This window comes from Bactrocera dorsalis, chromosome 4 (assembly GCF_023373825.1).
Source record: "Bactrocera dorsalis isolate Fly_Bdor chromosome 4, ASM2337382v1, whole genome shotgun sequence".
In the NCBI taxonomy this organism is placed as follows: domain Eukaryota; kingdom Metazoa; phylum Arthropoda; class Insecta; order Diptera; family Tephritidae; genus Bactrocera; species Bactrocera dorsalis.
In genome coordinates, this window is record NC_064306.1 from 47,140,468 (window position 1) to 47,159,346 (window position 18,879).

Below are 18,879 nucleotides of genomic sequence, written 5' to 3' on the forward strand. Positions count from 1 at the left end.
TGCAACAGGTGTGAAATTTGGAAAAAATCGATTTTTAATATTTTTTTGCATAATTTTCTAAAAAAGAATTCTTCTACCCACGAATAAAGATGAAACTACTGCATCTGTGGAGCAACATTTCTTTAGCGCATCGCGTGTAACTCGAAATATATCTATTTTTTATTTTATTTTTTATTTTTTTTTTATTTTCTTATTTTTATTTTTTTTGTTATTTTTATTATTTTTAATTTTTGATTTTTAATTTTTAATTTTTTATTTTTTTTATTTTTATTTTTTTTTTTATTATTTTTTTATTTTTTTTTTTTATTTTTTTTTAATTTTTTTTTTTAATTTTATTTTTTAATTTTATTTTTTAATTTTATTTTTTATTTTTTAATTTTATTTTTTATTTTCTATTTTTTTTTTTTTTTAATTTTTTTTTTTTAATTTTAATTTTTACTTATTTTTTTTTTTTTTTTTAATTTCTAAGAAACAGTTTTAGGCTGTTAGGAACAATTTTAACGATTGTCAGTCAACGTGACCGGAATGCATTCAGATTTTTAACCCACCAAGGACAGGTACTGCTCTAAATTACTTCAGGAATTTTTTCTGTGTTTACAATACACAGTGAGAACCGCATGCTCTCAATTAAGGAGCATAATGAACTTATCTCCAAGCAGTACTTTATGCTGGGGTGTCTGCGTGGAAATCATCCCTGCAGTCAACTGCCTATAGCGGAACCGCCACCTAGGAGCATCAAGAGCTCCTTCCTCCACTACGTCGACGTCATAAAACAATACGCCGACCAGAGTTCGGAAGCAGAAACAAAAATCTTCACCGTCTCCCTTTCAGTGAATGACATCCTTGGACTCAAACCACCACCCCTTACAGACGACGAGCTGGAGTAGACGCGAGAATCGAGAGTGACCCTTGCGCAGCTTCGTTCTGGATACCGTAACAGGTTGAACTTATCTTATCCAAAATCAAATATGTATATGGATGGCCACCTCTTTTTATGACCAGCTTACCCTACACATCTGACACCTCTCTGCGTATGGTTCGACGCCGTCGAAACAGTTTGTCTCGTTGTATGAATTTGATGTCAGCTTATCTAAACCTTAAACCTTACGATTCTAATGGAGACTAGATAACCGTTACAACAACAACAACACTCTTTCAATTGTCCAAAAGCGTCGCCTAGTCCCCTACTTCAAGCAATAAATTGTCAGCTAACAGTAAGGGAAATAATCATTGTTGTAGCATAAAAAAGGCAGTGCCACCTTATTTTCTAGATTTGATCAGTAGAAGAATGTACCTCCGTGTTATGGTGCCTTTAAGACGTCCTTTGGTAGGAAGTTCGCTTAAGATGCTAACTATAATAAGCGATACCAATTAAATAACGAATTCTGGATAGTTATAAAATTCGCCTCGGATTTTAAAATTGTGTCAAAATTACTTCGATTGCCAAAAATTTGTTTCCAACAAGAAACTCAAGATATCATGGAGCTCGCTAAACTCTATTTTTGAGTTCTTGAAAGCATGGGAAGTATCATCAAGAAAAATCACAGAAAAGAAGTCTCAAAAAAATTCGGTTCTGACAAGAAACCTAAAATAATCCAAGTATATACAGATACCTGTCGTTTTGGTAAATAATCCTCAGACAGATTATATTTTAAAATATTATATCATAGGTTGGAGACAGGTTAACGATATTGAAACCCCCTTTTTATAAAATATTGATTACCAACGTTGAGCTTCTGAATCAGGTATGTGGATCTTCTACATACATAACTAAGATGAACTATTGACTAAGAAGTGGCCAAGTTCTTAGTCAAGGAGGTAGAGACTTGCAACGAGTCTGCCAACCAATTTCTTAGAGCTTCTGGCAAATCAGTGTCGATATGTGAGACTTGGTGCTGTACTTATGGAAACCAATTCCTCTCCTGTTGCCCAAAGTCGGCCAATTGTTGACAATGTAGGTCCAAATTAAGAGTTGAGCTGTAGAGAAGCACTTCCTAGTAGGCGATTGTCTGCTAACCACACCAAACGTATGGTAGAACTTTAACGGCCGTCAATTTCTGTTTGTCGTTGTCGAAAGTGACCACTAGGTCTCCGATCCACCAGGTTTTTTTGCCGTAGTTTGTGGGGTGCCTATTTCTATGTGTATCCGGCTTTATTTAAAGTGTTTTTATGGTTTTCTTGCGTAAGGTTTAGCTCTTGGACAATCGAAGCAGTAATTTCATGCCGGTCGGTCTCGAGGATTTCACATGTTTTATCAATATTTCGACAGTTGAACATACTTTTAATAGACCCTGAATTATTCTTCTTCTTGATTGGGTCATCTGTCGTTCTTCCTTTTCTTCCTTTTTTCGCTGTCTGGCACCAATTGGAGATTCCAAGTGTAGTCAGAACCTTTTCCAGCAGGTCTTTCCAACGGTTTTCCTCTTCCTCTGCTTTCTCCGGTGGGTAGTGTGCCGAATACTTTCAGAGCTGTATAGTTTTCATACATTCGGATGACATGACTTTGGCAGCGTAGTCGTTGACTCATAATTCGCCGAACTATGTCGTCGTATAGTAGATCTCGTACAGCTTATCGTTTCATCGACTGCGGTATTCGCCCTGGCCAACGCGCAAAGGACCATAAATCTTTCGCAGAACTTTTCTCTGGAAAACGTGTAACGTTGACTCATCAAAAGTTGTCCTCGTTCATGTGTGTGTCTGTCTATAGACGGGCATAATGAGTGACTTACAGAGTTTGATCTTTGTTCGTCGAGAGAGGACTTTACTTCTCAATTGCCTACTCAGTCCGAAGAAACAACTGTTGGCAAGTGTTATTCTGTGTTGGATTTCCAGGCTGACATTGTTGTTGGTGTTAATACTGGTTCCAAGATAGACGGAATTATCTACGACTTTGAAATATGACTGTCAACAGGATGGAGGATGCATGAAGTCCACGGAAGTGAGGAAAGTTCTCTTAGCATGATTCACTTGGGAGTGGCTAGAAACGTTTCTTTTATATATGACTTCAATAGGTCACGACTTCCGGTCTTAGATCAAATATATCTCTGGGTAGCCAAAAAAAAAAATATTCGTTAAACATTGCCTCACCAGGGTCGTTCGTTCGGTTAGGAACCCGTTATGTAAAAAAACACTCCCAAAGAAAAGGAGAAAACAGCTTCGGATGAGAGACCCCTTTTTGATGACTAGACCCTAACCGAATAATATATTATATAATCACTAGAATACTATTACAAAACACGGTAATCCCGCAATCAAAATCGTGTTTCGGGATTCACTACCTTAGTAAATGCCTTATGGGTATCCAAAAAATAAAATGTAGCATAAATTTAGGCGCCAGCTACATATTTGGCATTAATTTACAAATACATTTCTACTTATGTAAACAGATATATGTACATATATTTATGTGAAAAGTTGCTTAAGCATATGCTTTTCACAAGTTAACATCGAGCTTCCTTAAAAAGTGTAAACAAAAAAATAAAGATAGGAATATAGCATAAAGAGAAGCATAGAAAAGAGGTTGAGGAAGAAAAGCTATACAAACAAATTCACAAGAAGGGAAAAAGTGAGTTAAAAATGCTAGACAAATGATATCAAGCGTGTTGTTTTTGCTTTCTATTCATTATGCGATTGGCGCCAAAATTTCTGTATGCAGGCGCATGCGCTTAATTACAACAACTACCGATTTTTTTATCATGATATTTTGTTGACAAAACAAAAGTCAGCTGTGCGGCAATTGTTTTGGGAAATTTTCGCGCAGTGTTTTGGGTAGTTTGCCACTCACAGCGACCAGCCGGTGGACTACAAAACTGCTCCAACGAGTCTGATGGCGCTCAGTTAGCAACGGGTATTCAAACGAAGTGTACACGAACAAAACGGGAAATTGAATGCGGTGCAACGCGGCAATACGCGATAATAAAATTGCTTGAAGTTTAAAAAAAATATTTAAAAAAAAAAAAATTTTTTTGAAAAAAAAAGTTTTGAAAAAAAAATTTTGAAAAAAATTATTTTTGAAAAACAAAAAAGTTTTGAAAAAAATTCAAAATTTATTTTTGAAAAAAAAACAAAATAGTTTTGAAAAAAAAATTTAAAATCGAAAACAAAATTTTGAAGTGTTTGAAACAAATAAAACAATCAAAGAAAATAAATTTTTTTTTGGTTCGTCGAATTTTTGTTTTTTTTCGAAAAAATAAAATAAAATTAATAAAAAAAGTGGTAACTATTTGCAAATGAAAGTTCGTTAAAGTGTCGGTGCTTTTTTTAGTAATATATATTTTTTTTTATAAAATGTTCCAAAAAACGTTAAATTAAAGCTCGAAATATTATTTTGGTCACAGCAATTTTAAAGAAAGCTACAAAACAAAAAACAAAAAAGTATTTCAAAAATTGTATTAATTGAGTTATAGCGCTGCTAACAGTAATCCCCTTTGATTTCACTCAAATCCTTCGCTTACTAAATTGAAGCGTTTCCTACGCTACCAAACCGCAGTTTAGTTGTTGCATTTTCAACAGCTTGTTCGAGCAACTAATGAAAAGTTGCGTTTCCCGTAAAGCTTCACAAAGTCAACGTGCACTTGTTTGTATGTATGTGTGTGCTTAGCCAGTGCTAAGGATTAAGTTCAAGTAAAAGTAGCAACATATTTATTACGCGGCCAAAGCAGCGTCGACTTCTTGCCTGCTTTATGGATTAATCCGATTACTTGTCAAAACAAAATTTCACGCAGCAGCAACAACAACAACGAAATCTACAACAAGTGCAACCAAGAAAAAAAAAACAGCAGACACTATTCTATACCACGTTCACATAATAAAATCAACTTTTCACCCTCGACGCACTTAAAGTCATTTCGGTAGTTTCGATCCTCAACTTGTTTGCTTAGTTTGTCTGGCGGTGGCGTGAGTTATTAGTGAATATCATATTTTAAGTGCAAGTAGTGGCACAAGCTTCCAAGTGTGTGTTTGTGTGCGTATTTATGTGGTGTCTACATATATTCATATATTAAGTTACCAAAAAGTTATAATAACGACAAAAAAGCTTTCCCGCTTTGGGTCCTCCCACTTTTTACGGTTCAAGGAAATTTCATTTGTGGGCTTAAATCGTTTTCAATAAAGGTAAGTGACGTTTTGTGTTTAAAGGCGATTGAATTCGCATGAAAATACCTAAATATATATGTATGTCTTTATTGTCATGCTTGGGTTTGTGCGCATTTCAAGTGATACGGGTTGACGATGCGTATGAGTGACCTTTTGTTGGGTTTGATGAGTTTCTGTCAACTTATTAATTCCATTCATGGCGTGGCTCGCACGAAATCAAATCAAAGAAGTAAATGATTTGAAGATTAAAGTTTTTATATATAAATATTAGAAATAACTAGTTTAACAGAAATTAAGAAAAAATAGTTTTAATTTAAAAACAAAAAAAATTACAATTTTCTCAAATACTTATTAAAGTGGGAAATCTGTTATATAAACAGCATTCAATTATTACTTTGTGATTATATTTTGTTAATGGCTGATTATGTTTTTTTTTTCGATAAAAAAAAATTCTGAAAATTTTCTAATTTTTCTTTCGAAACAATTTTTTCTAAAAATTTGTTTAAAGACATATTTCGACAATACAGTCTGTCAAGTAAGAGCGTGGTCGTGTTAATTTATAAAAAAAATTATTTTATGAAACTTTCATATTTATATGTATATACATTGTACACATTACAAACAATGATGCAATTTGGTCAATAATATGTTCAGTCACCACCGGCGTCGATAATTGCCTGGAATCTCCGAGGCATGCTTTCTACTAATTTGACGCGTATTCGAGTGGCAAGGACCTCCAGATTCGACGAATTTCGTAAGACAACTGCTTCAAAGTGTATGTGCGTCTTCCACGAAGCTTCTGTTTAATATATGCCCACACATTTTCAATAGGGTTTGCATCGGGCGACTGCGACGGCCAATCCAATGTAACGATGCCAGATTGAGTTTTCCACTGAGTACAGAGCTTGCTGCGGTGTTTAGGATCGTTGTCCTCCTGCAGAATCCAATCTTCATTTTTTCTGATGAACCATCGTTTGGCAGATGGCAGTAAAGCCTTTTTGTAGATTTTTATCATTTTCTCGGCATTTAGGTTGTCAGTAAAGAGGTACAAAGTGCCGAATCCCTGCTTTGAGAAGCAGCCCCAAAGATGCACCTTTATTCCATGTTTTACGGTCCTATTGATGGAAGTTGACCAGGCTCGCGTGAGGACAGAACGTGCCCATATAGAACATTCATCAGTAAAAATGACATTTTCAAAATCTCTATCAATATTCTCATGCGCCCAAGCGAGTCGCTTTGTCACAAGTTTTTCAGTCAACAGAGGCTTCTTCATTGTGTTGCGCCATTTCAGATCATGAGTATGAAGAAGGGTTCGGATAGTTTCGTAGGATATATCTAAACCTTTTGCCATTAATTTTGCTTGTCCTTGCCGCAGTGTTAAAGCAGGATTCCGCGAAAACAGATTCACTATTCTTTTTTCATCTTTTTTGTTCACTTTTCCTATCGAACCACGTTCTGATAAATCATCTACATTTTAGCCACTATATATCGCTGTATTCACTTATGTACAAATGCCTTCGACTTTCTCATATATTTAGCAGCCGCTGATTGCGACATTTTGGGACCTTTCGGGTGGATGCAAAGGAACACAGCTTCGTAGCGCGACGCGTACTTAGCACTCATGGCGTTTAACGTGATTCTCTTTCAAAAGATCAACGACAACTGAACCTTTGTTGACAATGCATCAAGGACAAAGCTTCCCTCTATCGGCTCGCGAAGGAATTAGAGCGAAATCTTTCATTAACTGTCGGTAAAGTCGACCACGCTCTTACTTAACAGACCGTATATTTCATATACCATAACTTTTTAACCAGTTAGGATATAACTTTTAACTTTTCAGATTATTGTAGATAATTTATTAAAAAACTACCTCAAGAGATCTTCATCAGACAGATTCCATTTAAAAATATTATTTCATAATATTTTTTTCAACCCAACAATAAAATCTTAGCTAATTTTAAAAATTTACTGGTAACTCTTTTCATGCAGTACAAGGTTCAGAAAAGATCAAAATCTCAAAAAGTTCGAAGTAATATTCGAAATTTCATTGCAGAGATAAGCTTTCAGTTTTAACGCCATGAGGACGTCTGTGCCTGTTTTATACAGAATCTAAAATCTGTAAAATATAAAACTGCATCATATGATATAGTAATTAAAATTTCCATGACTGCTCCCATTATTTTCCGGTATCATAAATACCTTGTTTTAAACCGCTTGCTTCATGTTTTTAAACAAATTCTTTCTTTGTCATTAACTTTTTTTGAAAATTAAGGCGTTCTCTTTCAACTTGGTTGAAAAAAAAGTTGAGTAAATATCTTAACTTTCAATGATATTATAAATTTAAAGCACAAAAATGAAAATAAACACCAAATATGCACATTGGACTTAAATTTGATCGATGATAGTAAAAATGTTATGAATATGCAGCAAAAAGATAGCGATAAAGCTAATAAGACACCAGTTTACAGCAGCGAGGAACGTAGATTTTATGTTAAAAATACCACAAATTTGTACCTAAAGATATAGAGAAATTGGGAAAAGTTTAAAATACTAATACATGGGTGAAAAAATTGGAATGTATTTAATTTTCTGCAAAATCAGCAATAACGAATTATTTCTTTCAAGTAGTTAAAAGCGAAATACAATTTTTTCAATATAATAATAGGAAAAACATGAAAAACTGTTAGGCGGAGGATCTTCCAGTTACAATTAAGAGCTCATACTTGGAGCGCCTTTCTTAGAGGTGTCTGTCAACTAATTTTTTAAAGTACCAAGCGAAGAAACGTTCGTTTTTTTATCATCCCGACTGCATATATGTATGCATATACATTTTTAGATATTCTACTACTTTTCGGGTAAGGGACACACTTAGTATGGCAACCTAAAAAATGCACTTTTTGGGAATTTAAAAAAATTGAATTAATTGAATTAAAATTTTATTTTAAAGGAAAAAATTTGAAGAATAAATTATATATAACGATTTTTTGAAAGATAACAATGATTTCGCCATAAATATTTTAGATATTCATTTAAAATTGTAGCATGTGATTTGAAAAGGTATAACCTATCGAAATATAAAAAAAATATTTTTTTTTTTTTAATTTTACAAAAGCCGAGCCCCTCACCTCTACTCGCTAAAATAAAAGCACCAAAGCAGCTGTCAATAAATAAGTCAATGAATATCAGTTGTCTAAGCTATTCATGCCAAAATATAATCAGACAGCTGAAAAATACTTCAAATAAATATCGCATATCCATCATGTTTTACAAATGCATACCATGCGTATTGCCAAATATTGATTTTTGAAATTTTTCCAAAGCAAAAACCAGCAAAACTACAAGCATTATCGTATAAACAGCACTTTAAGAACAAAGGCGAAAATTTACCGAGCTGCAATGGGAAGGGTACACCGCGGCTTTTATCCATAATAGACTTCAAACTGCGGGCAGCCCATCATAAATAAGGAGATAAAGCAAAACAAACTGATTGCCAGATGCAATCAAATATTTTTTGTTTATTTCTCCAACCAAATGCATCAGTGCTACAGTACACTTACTTGGCACTTCAACGCGCCGCTGGTCAATTTATAGCGTGTAGTTCGTGGTTGAAAAACAAAAACAAAAGCGAGGGCTAACAAGAAAAACATGGAAATTTTCCCTCCACATATTGCAAAATGATGGCTAAGTGAGTGCTTTGTTTTTTGGCTTATTTATGTGTAACGGTTTCACATGTTGCTTCATTGTTTTCATTTCTTAATTGCCCCTGCTAACTAATAAGGTGTGTGCATACAAGAGCAAACACACAGCGAGCGAGGGAGATAGCGAGAGTGTGAGGGCAGTGCTTATTAAGGGCTAAAAATAAAAGCCCCCCACTTACTGATTGCAGTGAATAAATATAAAGTGTGCGCGCATTAAGCAGAGAGTTACAACATTTCCACACCTTGAAAACATGATAATGCAGCGAAAGTGCTTAAGAATGTGTATGACAAAAAATTTACTAGAATAAAAAAGGAGCACAAAATAAAAGTGGGATAAATTGGACACCAAAACTAAAATTAGCAAGAAGTGGTTGAATTCCGAATAAAAATTAGAAATATTATTATATGTGTGAACATAAATATTGAATTAATTAATAATTATTTCTATATATGCAAAATTAAATTATAATCGCACGGGGGAGAGAGAGGAGAAAGAACAGTACTGGCAGGAGGCAGCATGAATGCGCCAATGCCAAGCTGCTTGTAAGAGGGTACAACCTCTCAAGGTTTAAGGAAATAATCAACCTCCCTCGTGACAAATTCCGCCTCTATGTTGCGCTCTACACAGGGCACTGCAGGCTCAGGAAGCACTTGTCCAACATAGGCATAGTCTCCTGCACAAATTGCCGGATCTGCGACATGGAACAGGAAACCCCAGTACACCTGATTCTGGATTGTCCAGCAATTTGTAGAATCAGGCTTAAGGCCCTAGGTTCCATCTATAGCACATGGACATCACGTCAGTAGCGCCCAGCAGGCCTGGAATTATTCAGGATGCTGGACTTTGGAGACCATATGTGATATAGGGGAGGTCACAATAGACCTAGGTCGCAATGCAGTACCTCATTATTAACTATTTATCCATCTATCTTATGACACTGAAAGAAGGAATATTTTACTTCCTTGTCAAAGACATTATTGACGATGTCAAGTTAATGTATGTATGTAAGTTTATGGCTTATGCTTAAGAACCTGACCAATTGGTATCAGTCGGCATGTTATTGGAAAATTTCAGTCAATCAAATCCTAAGTAAAATACAATTTGGTAACTAAATACTAAAATAGAGAGATTATTTATCGATTTTTCTGAATTTGACATTAAATTATCTCTAGTCATGCTTAAGAAAAACAACTTGAAGATAAAAAATATGTACTATACATTTTTAGTGACTTAAAAGTTCCCTTAAGGTTCCCATTTTTCCGCTAGAGACATTTTTCCATCAGTGTAAATCAAAATTTCGAAATTTCTAGAAGGGAATCGAGGGAACCATTGTTGTGCTAAACGAACTGATACACCATCGTCTCCCTTAACTTCACAAATGTGGCTTGGGTGACATTTTTCCCTTTTTATACAAAAATTTCAAAATGTACCGAATTTCTTCATTATTTTCATTCATTTTTGAACAGCTGTAACTTTCAACTTGCCCAAATGTAATTTTCTTTTGATTAAATGAAGCTATAATCTCACCTTTCCAACACTATAAAGTATGACACAATGGGATTGGTGGCACTGGAGATGTACGACTGCAACGACATCTAATGACAAAATACGAAACGACTTTTTCGACTACCCAATATTAATGAAAAAAATCTTTGTTGACAAGTTTTCAACAAGCTGACAATCATGTAGAAGAAGAAAATGCTTTAATTTTTGGTAAAGAATTGTAGGACCGATGAGTCAACTCAAACTTTAATTGGAATATTCACAGAAATAAATATACCAATCGCAACCTGGTGTATAAAGAATGTCGCTAAATAAATTTATTAACTGATTGATAGATATATGAATATGAAGAGAAAATCCAAATATTTCCTTACATAGATAAAAATGTTAAAGTTCATTTTTCTAGGTATACATATAAATTCTAATTTTATATAAAAGTATCTCTAAGCCGTTGAATTCTATTTACTATTGAAATACTTATCCCTTTTTACATACTTTACATATTTTAGTATTTTTTTTTTTAGTTTCGCTTTGGAGAATTCAGCATGTTCACTTCATTTTGTGCACTTGTTTACACTTTCACTGTACAAACATTTTCTTGCTTAACATGTTCTATACATTTGTTCAGGCTAATATACTGTAAGCATTGGGTGGTGCCCTGCTTTGGAGAGCTTTAGTTCTGGGAATTTGTAAAAACAAACTTTGTTGCAGTGCAGATGCTGCAGCGATTTTTTTTGTGTTCAAAAATAGTTTTGGACATACATATAGTATATACATATACGAGTATATACATAGGTGCTGGTATGCATCTAGTATGTATATATCATAGCATTATGAAAATGTTTAGCTGCATTTGATGCGCTAAACTGTAGAAAGCAGCGAAACGAACAAGCAACATCGCTAATTCAGAATTAACCAATAAAGGGATAGAATGGCAAAAGGCTGGAACACTTTTAAGACAATACAGCGCAGCTCAATTATAGTATTGCGAGAGAGAGAAAGTGGAAAATGCTGATTATTTTTAATACTATACTTACGTATTTCCTAATAATTTTCACCTATTTTAATAAATATATTTTTTATCGCCTTCATAATAGTCTAATACAACTATTAATCCAAATTTCCACACACTTGTTAGAAGAGCATAGTTGGAGATGGCCTTCCCTGCCTTCAAATAATTTTGGTATTTTTCAGTTTGGCTGCTTTTTAGAGCCTTTCGCTAGATTGTTGAATAGTTTCAACGTCATATTCATAAACCTACGTTCCGTCGCCAGTAATTACATTTTTGACGATACCTATTCGGCATCATTTTGCAAAAGATTCAGGTCTTTAGGAACGAGCCTAGCATTGACAGGCTTCAAATCCAAAACATTACCAAAAATGTGTTGAGTCGATCTATATATCTCTAATGCTAAGAAGACGATTTCCAAGGTCTCTTCAATTTCTTTATTTTTATTCGATGTAATCATCATTAAGGGGTTAAATGGGTTTACGGGTTTCAAAAAACGATTTTTTATTGTCTTATTAAATTTTACAACACCTCTAAAATATTGTCCTAAATTTTCAAGTTTAACTAAGTAATAGTTTCGGAGTAACAGTCTTGAGTACATGTGCGCTCGAGACTAGCTAGGCTAAGTGCGCCGTCTTTGAAAGCGTTTTTTCTCGAAACTGTGTTTTTGAAGTCGGTTGGCAGGATTTCTCGAGAACTACTCAACCGATCTTTATGCAATTTTACACAGGCCTTTGAGATACAATTCTTCAAGACTTAGACAAACGATTTTTTTACTTGTGTTTGTGATACAATGTACGCTGCAAAAACTTTTTCATTATTTTCACAGATTTCGTAACCGTGATTCCTCTTGAACACACAAAATTTAAAGCAAACTAGTTGTTAACTTTTTTATATGGTAAAAATGTCAGACAAACTTTTGGTATCGCAAGCAAACAGCTGCGAAACACACACTAAGTGACATATGGAAATCAGACTTAGCATGAATTAAAAGTTGTACAAACAGAGAAAAAAAGTGACCAATTGGTTTTCACCAGGTTAAAGTTAATGAGTTGGTATATTGGAGAAATTTTTAACAGCCTGACCAATTTAATTATTCTCTGATTCTGGTGTTTGGGTATTATTACTGATAGGTATTTTTGATGGCCGTTGAAGGTTTTTTCTTGAAATTCTTTTTAATGCATATACGTGCTAGATTCGAATAAGTAGTTTAGAATATTTGTTACATGATAACGAACATTTTTGATAGAAGATTAATTAATTTAAAATATATAAGTATTCTTACGGACATTTGCTCAGTTCACACATGTACATATGTACATACTCGTATGTACTCCAAAAATGTGAAGCCTTTGTTGATTTAATATTCTTTTGATAAAACGCGTAAAGAATTTGATTGTAGACAAATAATTAAATTGTAATTATAACTACAAATATTTGTTAAACCTTTGGCAACGTTATCTATCACACGATATCTTTTCTATATGCATATGGATATTAAGCACAAGCATGTGTTCTAATGCTCACTGCATTAACTTAAACAACATTGAAGCGCACATATAAGTACAATATATATAAATAGTTTATATACTTTATGTTTGTATATTATATACTTCGCTGTTCGTACATATTAACTAGAAATCATATTTTTTAAAGTGCAGTCCAAATATTAACAAAGTTTGTTTACCTAATTTAATATTAACTAATGATTATATTTTAATAAATAATTGTACAATTGAGTTTATATCAATAGTTAGAATGCTTGTGCTTGGCAATAGAATGTAAAAAGCTATTTGGCCGACCCTGCCCATATAGCCTCGGTGGCGCAGTAGGCAGCGCGTAAGTCTCATAATCTTAAGGTCGTGAGTTCGAGCCTCACCCGGGGCATTAGATTTTTTACAATTTTCATTTTTTATTTACAATAAATAATTTTTAGAGAAATGTATGAAAAATGGAAGGAAATATACATATTATTTAATTATTTTAATATGACCTTTTTACTAAATTTACAGACATACTAGGAAAACAAAGAGAAACTGACTGCTTAGGCCTTCGTCCCAAGGAAAGATACTAAGAAATAAGGCATCAAAAGAAAAGGAAATGTATACTGTATTCAAAAATATGAGTTAGGACCTAAACTAATAAATTAAATTTAAGCAAATTTTCAATAAAAATTTTTAATTGTTTGTGAAATTTTTTTATTTTCTTCTCGATTTCTTATATTCATTGTTTATTTTCATTATTATATTTTAAATATCTAGTTTTTAGTTAAATTAAATAAACTAAATTTTTAATATATTTTCCATTTTATTGATTTTTATACAATTTAATTGACAATAGACACAAGTTTTGTTACTAAAATCTTACTTTAAGGGAGCCTTCAAGCATTTGTCATGCACATTTGTCTTCTTCACACTATTACCTTTCAAATATATGTACTCTACGCTACAGCATTGAACGAAGGTCAGATAAATTTCGGGAGCAAATAGCGGCACATATTTTAGAACGTGAAAAGTTTGGCAAAAGTTTCCAAAACATATAAACAAGAGTGAAAAGTCTAGTAAACAGCCCGCAGAGTGCGAACTTGGAAGTTGAAGAGATTAAAGTTTATTGAGATTGATTATTTATTGTATCGAAAGGAAAAACTTATATCAAATAATGAATAGAGAATTCGGGTGTGCAAGTCATACAATGAGTGTATTTTTCACTAAATTAAATAAACTTTTTAGATATAGTAAGAAAACTGTGAAAAATGTATTATCTTCATAAGTTTACAATCTGATCAAATTTGACCCGGACTGGAAAAAAAAAATTTTGGCGAGTTGGACAATTTCAGCGTCATATTCATGAGCCCACAGCTATTTAAATGAACCAGTCCGGGTCATAAATCGACAAGCTCTTGTTAGTGCACGAAATGTTGCCTGTAAATCTGTTTATGAGACTGTGAAAAAATACTGTGAAACATGATCACAAGGCTTTTTGATAGCTTCGCTCTTCCAATTTCGTTATTCACGAAGCGATTCAGTTTCAGTTTAAGTCACAAACATACAGATGTACGCACATATTTCTATACTATTACATCTACACATATATTGTATTTAGAAAACACACATACCTCTCAATGTACTGTTGTGCAAACTTTGAATCCTCAACCATGTTTTTTAAATCAATTTGTCACGCGAAAAGCAAGCGCGTAAACCCTCCGCAAAAATATAACAGTATTTGCAAATAAGTGAATACACAAATTACACCGCATAACGAGGCATTAAAACGCAAAAAAATATAATCACATATATATGTATGTGTGCGCATCTGTTCAAGTAAATATAATAAAGAAATTGCTTCATGCGAAGGAATTGGAAACTGCGACGCCTGCAAATATGCAAATAAACGTAGTCAATATTTGCTTGTAGTAGTATGCACACACATACATATACTTCTCATATTGTACATACCAATATGTTGGATTATGGGCGCTGTAGAGCACACAAAAGATGTTTCAAATGATTGGAACCAAGGCTTGGATTATGGTAAATGCAAGGTTAGAATTTTTCAATGAATTGCGAACTAATTCAAAAATGAATGGAAGTGAAGTGTATAACTGTTAACTGTTAGTATGTTTAAGGCTATGATTGTCGAAAATTTGTTTATTTATTTATACAAATCTTAAAAATTTTCCAAACGACTGCTGGTTTTTGTGCAAAGCTTCTTATAACCATAAGACTGTATAACTATAAGGTTTAGCAGTTTTGGTCGAAGAATTATCTTTATAATATAAAATTGAAAACTATTTATGAAAGTTTAGAGTTTGTTATGCTTTAGCTAGGACTTGAACCTGCGCATAAGACAAAAATATTTTAAAATTTCAAGAATGAAAATTTTTTGATATGGATATATTTGATAAAATCTTTAAAGCTTTAAAAGCTTTTACTTAAATAAGCAAGGAAGGGCTAAGTTCGAGTGGAACCAAATATTTTTTACTCTTGCAACTTGCAAGAATCAAAGTCGGGGAAATACCTTAGGGTGTAAAATGTTTACCAGAGCCGGATGTTCGGAAATCCTGATATTAGTTATATAGGGACTAAGGCTTAAATATACCTATCTAAGGCACAGTATTACACAATGTTATGAGTAAAACACGCTTTATAATTTTCATTGAGATAACTCACATATTGACCGATATGTGCGGTGCAAAATCACCCGGAAGTTCGAAACTCTTTATATTAGCTATATGGGGACTAAGGAAAGTATTGGCCCGATTCAAACCATTTTTGACATACAGATATACCACTGTTAGAGAAGGATTCACACACACTTTAGCGATATTTTCGATTAAAAGTCAACAGTTTTTTTATTGGATTCGTACAATTTTTGCCGCATAAGTCATACTCTAAAGGCATTATTCGTGCAAATTTTACTTCCGTTATATTAATAGCATCTTGATTTGTGTACTGGAAAGTGAAATAATCAAATTGAATTTAAAATTGTGCTATATGAGAAGTAGGCGTGCTTGTTGTCCGATTTGGCTCATTTTCACAACGTGACATAAAAATAAAAAATATAATTTCACGTACCAAATTTTGTCGAAATCGGTCAGTCGGGTTCCGAGATATGGGATTTTACCAAAAAGTGGGCGGTGCCACACCCGTCGTCGAATTTTTACGCTAACACCTATAAAACCTTCTTATACTATCTCGGGGGTAAATTTCAACGTCTCTGGTGAATTAGTTATTGATTTATCGCGCTTTTTGTAGTTTTGAACAGTACTGTTATATGGGGAGGGAATGGGGTTTTCATCCGATTTCATCCATTTTCACACTATCGGTAGCTGTTCTTATAATATTTGTGCTGGGTGAATTTGGTTATTACACCTTAACTGGTTTAGGAGATATGTACATTAAACTTATTAGAGGGCGGGGCCTCGTCCACTTTTTCAAAAATTTCTTCCCATAGGTGTGCTACCGATCCCTGTGCATAAGTTTATATCGCAATTAAGTTCTTAGTTGTTTTTAGGTTGTTTCGGTTAACGGGGATTTGTGAATGTGGCAGTGGTTCGACTACGCCCATCTACGAACTCGTAATTTTTTTGTACTAAGGAACCCACATACCAAGTTTCATCAAGATATCTCAATTTTTACTCAAATAACAGCTTGCAAGGAAAGACGGACGGACAGAAAGACTTTTCTTGTTATCCTGATCATTTATATATAATTTTTTCGTAAACCTGATCAAAATTAATGTATTTTGTGACTTTTAGGAAACATACAACGGTAAACATACAATATACTATCATAAGAAAATACTGAGGGCATAGCAAGAGCTCCCATATATACATTTTTATACGAAAACTAATGAGCGAAACGAACACGGCTAATCTTACCAACCAACTTCACTCTAGCCAAACCATTTGAAGGTCACCAGGAAATCATACGAGTGGAATTGGAAATTCTAACTATTCTATAAAAAAAAACTATTAAATTTTCATCAATGCTTTTACTAATTTGTAACATCACGTAACTTGAAATTTCAAATTCGATTGTTCATCTCAAATTTTATTAAACACTCGTACAAATTTTTATCTAGAAGTTGGCAGCTTTATAAATTTTATCCTAAACACATTTCACTCAATCATCGTCGTCTTTAAGTATCCATCATAGCGCTTTCGAATAACTAATGTCCATGCAGTCTTCTTGTTTGTGGTCACGAATGTTTGAAGTTCACTTCATTCTTGCAATTTATGCTTGGCTGGAATGCCTGCAAGCAGATGTGGGCATGTGTGAGGGTGGGTAGGTGTGGCAGTTGAACGAATTTCACAATAAACAGGGAAAAATAAGTAAAATTTTGCATGGACTATTACAATGCCCCACAGATGCATATATCCACAAGCGGATAAACCTAAGCACATGTGCTTTGTATGTTTGTTCGTATTCGTACTTGAAAAATTGTGCCAAGAGAATTTTTTATCTACTTTGCTGCTTTTCACCGGTGCACAGAAAGATTCAGCTGCTGGCTGCATTCAGCAATATTTCTACATATTTTATGCAATGCCGAGGCTTTATGACACAACACCAATCACACAAATTCATATATGTGTATACCCAGGACATAACCCAGTGCAAATATTCATTCATATGCATATAAATCAATTTAAAAGCAAATATAGACACACTAGGGACGCCGCCTTGTTAGGGATTTATAAGTATAAGAAAAGCCAGGAGAGAAGAATTTGTAGCAGAGCACCATAAAATAACAACAACCAAGCACCAAGCAATTTGTTAGTATGTGCCTCGATAGTAATGCTCTACAATGTCGTACATTTGTTTATGTATTCGCCTGTTTGCTTGCTTGTTTCTTGGCCATAAACACATACGAGCATCCTTTCGGTGGCAAGTTGTTGGATACAATATTTTATTTATGACAAGCAACACGAAATATTACCAAGCAGTCAACAGCCAATAGGCAACAGTTGCTGCCGGAAGGAAGTACAAGCTCAAAACGCACATAAACACACAAATACTTGTACAAGAGTATACCATTGACTAATAATGGAAAAAATAAGCACACAAGTTGTGCTGTTGGCCACACCAAACATGCAAATTTTGATTTGTTCTCTAACGCCGCTTCCTTCGTCTCCATCACTGCTAACGACGACAGTGAAGGAAAGAATTTCGCATAATTGAATTAAAATAAATAACTAACAAAAGGATACTACCCAGCAAATTATAAGTATAAAGCAAGTAATGCATGATTTAGAGGATTATGAACACTTGTATTTTCAATTTCTTGAGAAACGAAAAATCTTGCTTTTGTATTGGTAAATTTTCCGTTGTGTGAAATAAAGGAAAAGTGTGCATGTTACGAGCATAAAATTCTTTTCAATTGTAAAGTCACACATGTGCAGTTAGTGATAATTATATGTTTCGAAATACATACATATTTACATACTTGAATTTTTCAATTAAAAAATTTTGAGCTTCGTTTCGGAATTTTCAATAAAATATTGTATAAAATATTTAAATATACATATGGCGTTTCCATTACTTTTGTACTCTCGCAACATTTTGCATATTTTGCTCATCTAACGGTTGTATTTAATACCTGAATATTATCATATTTGACCCACACTGCCAAAGAAAACTATATTTTCACAAATTTTAATACAAATCTGTATTATTATCTACAAATTTGAATGTTAAATCAATTTTCATACATTTCAAACATCGTCTAGGATGGGATTCAGTGCTTTCAGTGAATTTTGATTTTTCGATTTCGGCTGGAACGGCTCTCCTACAAAACAGGTCAATTGAAAAGTCCACGGCCTACCATAGTAAAACATATTTTTTTTGCAAAATTCAATTTTTTTGTTCAACATAGTTCCCTTCAAGGGTGACACACTGATTATAGCGATCGTCCAAATTTTCGATACAATTTTTGTAGTACGGTTTGTCCTTTGCTTCAAATTAGGTCTCAGTTATGGCGAACATCACTTCATTCGACGAGAATTTCTTCCCAGCGAGCACTCTTTTGAGAAAGAAATATTCGCTGGGAGTCACATTTGGAGAATGCGGTGGATG

General features: G+C 33.7%; 1 protein-coding gene and 1 non-coding gene across 2 annotated transcripts in view; both read left to right on the forward strand.

Moving 5' to 3' along the window:
* The first annotated feature begins 4,279 nt into the window (after positions 1-4,279).
* The window catches only part of LOC115065799 (uncharacterized), a 216,590-nt gene continuing 201,990 nt past the window's right edge, over positions 4,280-18,879 (forward strand). Inside the window, exon 1 of the mRNA XM_049455232.1 lies at positions 4,280-5,112. The gene's annotated coding sequence lies outside the window, so the exon portion shown is untranslated. The remainder of the gene's footprint in view (positions 5,113-18,879) is intronic.
* Positions 13,120-13,192, forward strand: Trnam-cau (transfer RNA methionine (anticodon CAU)). Its single transcript has one exon. It is a non-coding gene; the product is annotated as a tRNA-Met (tRNA).